Source organism: Neoarius graeffei, chromosome 18 (assembly GCF_027579695.1).
Source record: "Neoarius graeffei isolate fNeoGra1 chromosome 18, fNeoGra1.pri, whole genome shotgun sequence".
Lineage (NCBI taxonomy): Eukaryota > Metazoa > Chordata > Actinopteri > Siluriformes > Ariidae > Neoarius > Neoarius graeffei.
This window is the reverse complement of record NC_083586.1, coordinates 24,174,903-24,186,437: the sequence shown is the minus strand read 5'-3', so window position 1 is coordinate 24,186,437 and position 11,535 is coordinate 24,174,903. Positions and strand designations below refer to the sequence as shown.

Genomic DNA, 11,535 nt, shown 5'->3' with positions numbered 1-11,535 from the left:
CGATGTCACAACATTTATTTCAATCCAGAGTTCCAGTGATTTTTCACCAGGATCTTTCAGCGAAGACAGGAGAGTTGAACCACTCTGTAAAGTGTCTCCAGCACATAGATTTTCAATGGGGTTAAGATCAGGACTCTCTGGTAGTTAATTCAAAATGATTCCTCATACTCCCTGAACTACTCTTTCACTATCTGAGCCCAATGAATCCTGCCATTGTCCTGGAATATGCCCGTTCCATCAGGGAAGAAAAACCCCAGTGATGTGAACCTGGTCATTCAGTACATTCAGGTCGTCTCACAAGTGGTTTTCTTATGGATGCACAACTGTTAAGTACCAATCCTGTGAGCTCTCGTCACACTGTGAGTGTGGAAATGCTCTTAATTTCACTATCAAACATAGCTGTGAGTTCTACTGTTGGTTTGTTATGATTTCACTTCACCAAGTATTGAAGCAATATCTTATCAGGTACAGTCAAGATTTTCTCCAACCAAGTTTCTTGTGTAAAGTTGAAGGTTCACCACCATCCTTCCAGGTTTTAATAATGGGTTGGAGACAGCTTCTGATATGGTTGTTTAAGAAAGGAGAAGCTGCTCACTGCATCAGTTCGGGTTGAAAGAACTGTTGCAGCTGAAACCTATTACTCAGTGCAGTAACTATCCAATTAATGGATAATTATTTGTAAATCCAAACAGCAACTTTTTTGGATAGAAAACATGTACAGTGGTGTTTGAAAGTTTGTGAACCCTTTAGCATTTTCTATCTTTCTGCATAAATATGACCTAAAACATCATCAGATTTTCACACAAGTCCTAAAAGTAGATAAAGAGAACCCAGTTAAACAAATGAGACAAAAATATTATACTTGGTCATTTATTTATTGAGGAAAATGATCCAATATTACATATCTGTGAGTGGCAAAAGTATGTGAACCTCAAGGATTAGCAGTTAATTTGAAGGTGAAATTAGAGTCAGGTGTTTTCAATCAATGGGATGACAGTCAGGTGTGAGTGGGCACCCTGTTTTATTTAAAGAACAGGGATCTATCAGAGTCTGATCTTCACAACACGTTTGTGGAAGTATATCATGGCACGAACAAAGGAGATTTCTGAGGACCTCAGAAAAAGCGTTGTTGATGCTCATCAGGCTGGAAAAGGTTACAAAACCATCTCTAAAGAGTTTGGACTCCACCAATCCACAGTCAGACAGATTGTGTACAAATGGAGGAAATTCTAGACCATTGTTACCCTCCCCAGGAGTGGTTGACCAACAAAGATCACTCCAAGAGCAAGGCGTGTAATAGTCGGCAAGGTCACAAAGGACCCCAGGGTAACTTCTAAGCAACTAAAGGCCTCTCTCACATTAGCTAATGTTAATGTTCATGAGTCCACCATCAGGAGAACACTGAACAACAATGGTGTGCATGGCAGGGTTGCAAGGAGAAAGCCACTGCTCTCCAGAAAGAACATTGCTGCTCATCTGCAGTTTGCTAAAGATCACGTGGACAAGCCAGAAGGCTATTGGAAAAATGTTTTGTGGACGGATGAGACCAAAATAGAACTTTTTGGTTTAAATGAGAAGCGTTATGTTTGAAGAAAGGAAAACACTGCATTCCAGCATAAGTACCTTATCCCATCTGTGAAACATGGTGGTGGTAGTATCATGGTTTGGGCCTGTTTTACTGCATCTGGGCCAGGACGGCTTGCCCTCATTGATGGAACAATGAATTCTGAATTATACCAGCGAATTCTAAAGGAAAATATCAGGACATCTGTCCATGAACTAAATCGCAAGAGAAGGTGGGTCATGCAACAAGACAATGACCCTAAGCACACAAGTCGTTCTACCAAAGAATGGTTAAAGAAGAATAAAGTTAATGTTTTGGAATGGCCAAGTCAAAGTCCTGACCTTAATCCAATTGAAATGTTGTGGAAGGACCTGAAGCGAACACTTCACGTGAGGAAACCCACCAACATCCCAGAGTTGAAGCTGTTCTATACGGAGGAATGGGCTAAAATTCCTCCATGCCAGTTTGCAGGACTGATCGACAGTTACTGGAAACATTAGTTGCAGTTATTGCTGTACAAGGGGGTCACACCAGATACTGAAACCAAAGGTTCACAAACGTTTGTGACTCACAGATATGCAATATTGGATCATTTTCCTCAATAAATGACCAAGTACAATATTTTTGTCTCATTTAGTCAACTGGGTTCTCTTTATCTACTTTTAGGACTTGTGTGAAAATCTGATGATGTTTTAGCTCATATTTATGCAGAAATATAGAAAATTCTAAAGGGTTCACAAACTTTCAAGCACAACTGTATAATCTTTTGTAATTTTGATGTAAAAAAAAAGGGGGGGGGGGGGGTCCTGCACTTCTGGTTCTGATGAGTATATTGCAATACATAAGCATGATGGCAATAAATGCATAATAGTTGTGTACAATTGATTGGCTCCCTGTGGCTTTAAGAAGGAAAAAGCACATGGGCTTATGAGATGTTGATTTTTCTTTGCTCAGGATTTACCTTTATTAAAAAATGCAGACTAATGAGCAAACGTATCAAAAATAACCATTACTGAACATCTTGGCAAAAACCAAAAATACACAATATTGAGTTTACAGTATTTCCTAACCATTTAAAGGATTACATCAAGCATTGTATACACAAGCTAAATGAAGAACAGAGACCTCCAAAATGGGAAATAAGTTCAAGCCACCGCACACTGGTTATTGAGAAAAAGTAACAACTGCAAAACCACTCTCCTAAAATACACAAATTAACGGTCACCGAGAGTTGCATTTGAATTTATGTTGACAAGACGAGGCCAGAGGTGCGCAGGAAAGGCTAGAGTACAGGTCTACTTTTCAAAATACTGAAACTGTTTATATTTTTGTGCGTGTGTAACCACACATACACATTGAAGTAATCACTATGGAAGGCTGTTTTCTGATAAATCACAGGCCTATTCAAAAAGTGTATTATTCTAACCCAGCACCTGCAGCATTATTATATGTTGTAATGAGCTAGCCAAGGCCATGTTGAATCAAGCAATTGTTTATTCTGATTCATGTGATTCATGTGCCGGAGTGTTTTGCACGCTAACGTAATACATTTTATCAAATCATTCTGAATCGGGTATCGTTACAGCACAAGCTTCACAGACTGGCCAAGGTCACGACTGTACCCTATTGTGCTTGTTTGTACCTGCAGCCTGTATCAGTCTTTAAGCTGATTTGACTCCAGTCATTTTGAATCCTGAATTGATCTGAATACTGTGTTCTTCACTATGCATCACTTCTTATCATATGTTTTGATTCTTCCTGAATTGACCATTCATACTAGAAAATTTGGCTCGGTTGATTCAAAACATGAGAAGTGTGAGAGGTACTGCCCAATAGAAAATGTTGAAGAGGTATGATGTGACATGTTAACCAATGAGATTATTTACATACACTGTGTTATTTTGAAACTGTATAAAATGAGAATTTTGTGATTTTGAGTCGGTTCACTCTGCAGACTGACTTGGCTTTTGTTATTGATTTAATAAAAGTCTAAACTTTTCTGCAAACTCTTTGACCTTTGACTGTTCTTGAGAGAGTTTCCACGACAGTACCAGCTTAGTTTTGCACTCACAGAGTGAACTAAGACTGAGCATTTGAGCAACCTATAAGCAGCCCTTTAACATGTGTGAAATCAACAACAACAAAAAAAAAAAAGGTGAGGTCTCGTGGCTGCTAGAAAGCAAGACTAGTGTTTCTTGGTACTAATTTAACTTTAGGATCACCATAAAAACACAAGATTTGGAGAATAACATCATAGTATTTTAAGAAAAAAGTTCTAATACTAAAATGGTCCATACTGGAGCAACATTTGTGTGTTAAAATGAGGGATGATGCGGACTTAAAACTGGTTTGACAAAAAAAGAAAAAAAGGAATGGTTGAATTTCTGACACATTCACACCAGGATAATATTATTGGTTTGAAACCTTTCATTTGTTTAAAAGAAAGAACCACATATCACTTTTCCCCCAAATGATGACTCATGGGCATGGTAATTGGGGAGAAGAAGTCAGACCAAGTGTCACACCAGCACTGGAGTCCATCCTGAACTCTTTCACAGAACCCATCACAGCACACTAACATGGCCTCAATGAATTATGAATACCATCAGCCATCACGTTCAAGAGATTTCTGAACACACACACACCTGTACTCAGTCACACATACTGTAAGCGACATACTTACCTGGCAGAGGCAATACCATGATTTGTGAGTGACACAAGTCCAGCTTAAAGGCTTCATAAAAGCAACTATTTTCCCTTCACTTCTCTCAGCCTGAACATGTTTTACAAAATGAAGAAATAAATTAAGTTTCTGTAAGAAAATTCAGTGCTTTTATGATATTTATGATATACAGTAAGCTTTAGTCACACTTTTCAGTGATATTTCTCACATACACATCTCACATTATTCTTTACCATGGGAGCAACATAGTAATCACATTCAGATATAAACTTATCATCCTCACATATTGAGTGAAACTGCTGATTAAAATTTTACATAGCAGCAGATATTTTGGATCATGAATCTTGGAATTATTGCAGTTCTGGGAAAGTAAAAGTAAATACCCAAGTCACACCCAGTTCCAATTTTATATCCAACACTTCTTCAGTGTTTCAGACTTACAGAACCGGAGCAGCAGCATACAGGTTCAGCTCTACAGCCGGAACAGAATAAACTGTAAGTGAAAGATTTCACTCTGTTGCACTGAACATCCATTTAAATTAGATTTAACATTTCTCAATCCAAAATGTTCCTACTTATTAAATATATAATAATACCATGATTATGTTTCTGATCTGGTCAGACATAAAAGTTTCTCATTATATTATTATTATTACATAATAATCACTACATTTTTTCATTAGAACAAAAAAAAAATCAACATAGCAAGATAATCTGAAAGATACATTTTACAGTAGTATGGTTAACATGGAAAAGAAATCTGTCCATATTGTTTACAATTTGTTTACAAATGGATTAATTAATTCCAACAAGATAACAAAAAACTCCTCAGAGGATGTATATGAGGTTGCAGGCAGTTCAAGAAAAATCATACACAAAGAAAATATAGAGAATGCAAGAAAAATAAAAGCTTTTGAACATACTAACATCTCATCTCATTATCTCTAGCCGCTTTATCCTTCTACAGCGTCGCAGGCAAGCTGGAGCCTATCCCAGCTGACTACGGGCGAAAGGCGGGGTACACCCTGGACAAGTCGCCAGGTCATCACAGGGCTGACACAGACACAGACAACCATTCACACTCACATTCACACCTACGGTCAATTTAGAGTCACCAGTTAACCTAACCTGCATGTCTTTGGACTGTGGGGAAAACCGGAGCACCCGGAGGAAACCCACGCGGAGAACATGCAAACTCCGCACAGAAAGGCCCTCGCCAGCCCCGGGGCTCGGACCCAGGACCTTCTTGCTGTGAGGCGACAGCGCTAACCACTACACCACCGTGCCGCCCACATATTAACATAGTTTTGTTAAAATCTTAAAATTCCTCGGTCCTAAATGTTCCGACGTATGAAATATATAAGAATACCATGATTATGTTTCGGCCCTGACCAGGGATAAAATTAAATCCTCTGGAAAAGAAGGCACAATGTTTTCTCATTATGTTATTCTACAGTCAGTACATTAATGACAGACCTTCTGTCATTCTGTAAGTAGAAATAAAATAACATGGAAAGTTCTGTTAAAACACCATGATAAAAAGGCAAAAAAGAAAACTGTTCATCTTCATGGTCACAAGGTGAGATCTTCACACATGGCCAGATCTTTATATCACAGAAAAGACTTCTTTTACATGTGTTAATTCATCAGCTTTTACCTGAATGCTACAATTGGAATAACGAACACAAATTGACTAAATCAGGAACTAACCTTTTCACAATGTTACATGTAACTATAAATGGATAAAAAGTACAATCTGTTGGTATTGTTACTTTTTAATCATCTAGAAGTTGTAATCATTGTTAATTTGCTGTGGTGTCGGAGGAATAAAACTCTTGGGAGCGTGCTGTTACAGGAAAGTAATCAGCTCTGTGGTGGTAACAGTAAGTCTGCTTGTCGTTGATTGTTTTTCTGGAACAGCAGGCCGCTGAGGGGGTGTGACTGGGGGAGTGTCAGGGCTGCAGTGTGAGCACTGGAAAGACTCCTTTAGAGAACAGGAACGCTGCTCTGTTTCAGGATAATGTTACATCTTAAAGCTTTCATTTAGAAACTAAAATAACAATCGAAATATTCTTACACTGCTATCACCTCATACACATGGATTAACAGCTGCACACAACCGGATATCCGGTTTCCTCTAAAATAAACTCATCAACCGGGGCTCAGTAATATCATGCATCAGAATAAACCCGTCCCGGAATCCTACCCCGGGGTGAGAGGGGTATTTACAGTGCAGTGTCTGATGCTACCTGCGGGTGAAGATCAGCCATAATCGGTCATCTGATCTAACTACAGACATCAGAGCGCTGCTGCTCCTCCTCCTCTTCATACCGCTGATCTGCAGATCATCATCACGGAAATGAGGAATGGAATATGATATAAACACCCTCGAAAGTGGGCGGGAACTTTAACAAGTTGCAACTCAAACGGATATGAACTTCCGCCTAGACTACAGGTTTCAAAATAAAAGCCATACATCGACAGATCCATATTTCTGATTCCTGCAGTGATTTCCACCTAGACAGCCGCAAGAGGGCGTGAAATCACAAAAAGCAGGTGAGGAAGTCCCATGGCTGCTCGAAAAGTATTCTCGTGGTTCTTGGTGCTAATTTAGCTTTAGGACCAAAATAAAAACACAAGACTTGGAGAGTAACATCAGACTATTTTAAGAAAAAAGTTCTAATGCTAAAATGGTCCACACTGGAGCAACGTTTGTGTGTTAAAACAGGGCTCTCAAGTTTTGAAGTTTGCTCAGAGTGAGATTTTTTTTGTTGTTTTTTGGTGGGGTCCCTCCCAGTGTCCCATCGACCCTCCCTCCCAGTGTCCCATCCCTATGGAATCAATTTTATTCCAAAATGTTCATACAATACTTCTGAAATATCAAACAAAAACGACAAATCAAAATACAAAAAAAGAAAAAAAAAGTCAATTTTTTTAGACTGGCAAACAAATTATTCGTGTAATCGTGCAAAATATCAGTCTATTACTCTTCAGAAACCTTTTATTTTTGTTCCGCGTCTTTCTCAGTTTTGTTTGACGTAATTTATTTTGGTTGCGATTCCAGCTTTCTCGTTTGCGCTCCCTGACTTTTTGCTTGCAGTTTTGGCACAAATTTCACGTGTGGGTGGGCTGTCCAGGAATGCATTCCCATTGGGTAACTTGTGTTTGACTGACAGCTACGCTCAGCCATTCCCTACTCGGATTCTGGCGGACTGTTTGACGAGTGACCGATCCATTGACGGTAAACAAGGATCGAGTGGACTTCAGTGGCGACTATGATATGTGTATGATATATTTGTATTTTGATTTGTCGTTTTTGTTTGATATTTTAAAAGTATTGTATGAACATTTTGGCACAAAATTGATTCCATACCCATCGACCCTCCCTCCCAGTGTCCCATCAACCCAGCTACTTAAAAAAAGAACAAATTTGATTAGATCAATTACACTGTTTGTTTATTCTATAACAAATAATAATACAGTAAAATATGTTTTGTTCTTTATTGTGCATAAACATTTGCATTCCAAATTACACTACCGTTCAAAAGTTTGGGGTCACTTTGAAATTTCCTTATTTTTGAAAGAAAAGCACTGTTCTTTTCAATGAAGATCACTTTAAACTAATCAGAAATCCACTCTATACATTGCTAATGTGGTAAATGACTATTCTAGCTGCAAATGTCTGGTTTTTGGTGCAATATCTCCATAGGTGTATAGAGGCCCATTTCCAGCAACTCTCACTCCAGTGTTCTAATGGTACAGTGTGTTTGCTCATTGCCTCAGAAGGCTAATGGATGATTAGAAAACCCTTGTACAATCATGTTAGCACAGCTGAAAACAGTTGAGCTCTTTAGAGAAGCTATAAAACTGACCTTCCTTTGAGCAGATTGAGTTTCTGAAGCATCACATTTGTGGGGTCGATTAAATGCTCAAAATGGCCAGAAAAATGTCTCGAGTATATTTTCTATTCATTTTACAACTTATGGTGGTAAATAAAAGTGTGACTTTTCATGGAAAACACAAAGTTGTCTGGGTGACCCCAAACTTTTGAACGGTAGTGTAAATAAAGGCAAAAAACACAAATATAGCCCCAAAGGGCCCCACTGAACAATGGTGGATAGTGTGTGTGTGTGTGTGTGTGTGTGTGTGTGTGTGTGTGTGTGTGTGTGTGTGTGTTTATGAGTGAAAAATGCCTCTCAGTTCATGACAGCTCCTAGGCGACTTAACCAAAGTTATTCATTCTATAATCCCCAGAAAAACAGTCTTTGACTAAACGAACATTTAAATCGTTGTCAGCACAGTATGCTATTTTAGCTGGTTTACATCTAGCTTGCTAGTTAGACAGTTATCTATGATAGCTTGAAATGGACAGGTTTTCGATACTGAACAAGGTGTAGACCAGAAATATTGGTCTATAGAGTAAAACTACAAAGTAACTAAATAAATATTGATATAAATTAAGTTATTACCTGATGGTCCTGAGTCCCGACAGTTCTCCAGTTCTTTCAATTCTCTTGTTCGCTCCAGGTCGTTCTCTAGTTCACTCACAATTTTGCAGGTGCAGCGCACACTTGTAGCTGAAACTCACGTCTCCCCGACAACAGAACAATCTATTTTCTGATTGGCTGATGCTGCTCCGAGCACAGGGCGAGTTCAAGCCACATGAAACGTTTCAACACAGTTGCAGAACGGTGCACGTTTCGGCCAATCAATAAGGAACAATTAGAAAAATGTAGCAAACCGTTGCAGCGGTTTGCACAGCACAGGAGCGCTGTGACGTTTGTACAGTAGATAGCTTGAAGGAATTTCTGTGCGATTATTGGAGAAGCTCAGAGTGAGAAATGCCATGTGTGGCATGTGAGCGTGTGAGCTCGTTGAAATGCGTGTGTCTCACTCTCAAAGCATGAGGCTTGAGAGCCCTGGTTAAAATGAGGGACAGTGAAGAATTAATATTGGTTTTACAAAATAAGGGGGGGAAATGGTTAATTTTCTGACACATTAGCACCAGGTTAATGTTACTGGTATTAAACCTTTGTGTTTGTTTAGAAGAAAGAACCACATGAACTTGGAGGAGGTTGTCTCTTTTGTTGAAGGAAAAATAGCAGGCACTGGTGATCTTCAAGGCATCGGTGGTCACATCTGTGGTGTAACAGCTGGAATGCCATAAAGAGAAACAGTTTCATAAAGAGGGGACATGCTTCTAAAAGATCTGCAACAAGAGAGGCATGTGATACAAGTTTGCCATTATCAGCCTTAAAGCTATGCAAGTGCCAGATTTTCAATCAATCAATAAATAAATAAATAATAAATAAATAAATAGCTACCCTAAATATATTATGGGAATATAGATAGATAGATAGATAGATAGATAGATAGATAGATAGATAGATAGATAGATAGATAGATAGATAGATAGGAGAAGAAGCCTTTATTTGTTACATGCACACTCAAGCACAGTGAAATGCATGCTCTGTATTTAACCCATTTGAAGCAGAACACATGCACACATACACAGAGCAGTGGGTAGCCATACTACAGCGCCCAGAGAGCAGTTAGGGGTTAGGTACCTTGCTCAAGGGCACTTCAGCCCAAGGCCGCCCCATGATAACCGAACTGCATGTCTTTGAACTGTGGGGGAAACTGTGGGGGAGCACCCAGAGGAAACCCCTGCAGACATGGGGAGAACATGCAAATTCAATGCCAGGCATTGCCCGATTGCCCAGTTTGCCTGACCAAGATGTTCGGCAGAAATATTTTAGCAAGTTCGGCCCGTTTGGGCACACCTATGGTAGGCTTCTTTAAGCACAAAAATGATTTTCAAGCGAGTACATGGCAAAAAAAACATGGCATATTAACCAGCATCCTCGCCTCCCCTGTGATCACTGTTTTGTTTTTTTCTTCCCGATTTGTCACGGCAATTCTGATTGGCTCGCTTCAGGCGCACATGTACCTTTTTTCACTACGAGTGGTCTGAAGCCAAGTGAAGATGTCCGGCATTTGTTGCTGTTTTTCGAAGAAAACTACAGCTAAAAAAGCTCTACTACTGGATTACTTGGATAATCTTAGTCAGAAAGAAGTGCAGGATAGATATACGTGGAAATTAGAGTTTATTAGTGGCTATGATCCGTACAAAATTCCTCAAAATGACTGGAGTGACAGTGCAGATGAATGGCCTAGCGTTAGCATTAGCTACATGTAGGAATATACCGTACCTTCTTTTTCCCCAAAGAGTCCTGACACAGAAGAAGTTGAAAAAAAAAAAAAACACGCACAAAATAAATAAATAAACTACAAAAGCAAGAAAGCCTTCTTTGTGTAAAGACTTTTTCCTGACATCAGCTTTTGGGAACAGAATATTGTGTAGTATCTATTCCAACTTCCAGAAGTGAGATGGGGGCGCACACAGTTGCAGCAGCTCAGTGTCTTTGCGGTCGGTGCCATGTATGGCTGTTTTTGTACGTGACGTTTGTTTTGTGTATGTTCTGTCGGGCGAATAACATCTACAGCCGGCATGATCTCCTCAAGATCGGACTTTGTTATGAACGATGCGTAACAAGAGAGTTCCTCCACACACACAAGATTCCGGTGGAGTTAGCGAGAAGCCCCGGCTCTCCATGGATTACCATCCCAGTAGGGAGGAGGCGCAGGTGGCATAGAGAGAGGAGGCAAAAGCGAGGCTGCAGGGCTGGCGGGCTAGTCAGGCTACGGAGGCAGCCATTCAAACCACCGCTTCCCAGCCCATTTCTCACAAATGCCAGATCCCTCACGAACAAAATGGATGAATTGAGGCTACAGACTGCAGCGAACAACACCGTGAAGGATTCGTGCATTCTGCTTATCACAGAGACCTGGCTTCACCAATCCATTCTGGATTCTGACATTGAGCGAGCAGGCTACACCACACAGTGCCATGACAGAACAGCAGACTCCGGTAAGAGCAGAGGAGGGGGGCTCTGTGTGTATGTGAACAACAGCTGGTGTACCAACACAGTGATTGTAGACAGTCACTGCTCTCCAGAGTTAGAATATCTGACTGTTAAATGCAGGCCCTTTTATCTCCCAAGGGAGTTCACTGTGGTCTTGATAACGGCTGTTTACATGCCACTGGATGCTAATGCTAGCTCAGCTATCAGACTTTTGCATGGAAACATCACCAACAAGCAGAACACGTATCCTGACGCCGTGAATATACTAGCAGGGGATTTTAGTCATGCGCACTTAAAGGCAGCACTCCCGAAATTCCATCAGCATGTTAAGTGTGCTACAAGGGGAGATAACACCCTGGACA

The 11,535-nt window shown here is 40.0% G+C and overlaps 1 protein-coding gene across 2 annotated transcripts in view; it reads left to right on the top strand.

Moving 5' to 3' along the window:
• LOC132866030 (interferon-induced protein 44-like) overlaps positions 1 to 11,535 on the top strand; it is a 91,955-nt gene that overhangs the window by 68,377 nt on the left and 12,043 nt on the right. The window contains exon 1 of one of the 2 annotated variants that reach the window (XM_060898585.1): positions 4,689 to 4,742. The exons of the other annotated variant lie outside the window; for it this stretch is intronic. The gene's annotated coding sequence lies outside the window, so the exon portion shown is untranslated. Of the gene's footprint in view, positions 1 to 4,688; positions 4,743 to 11,535 lie in introns of those variants that run through there. 2 annotated transcript variants of the gene reach the window in all.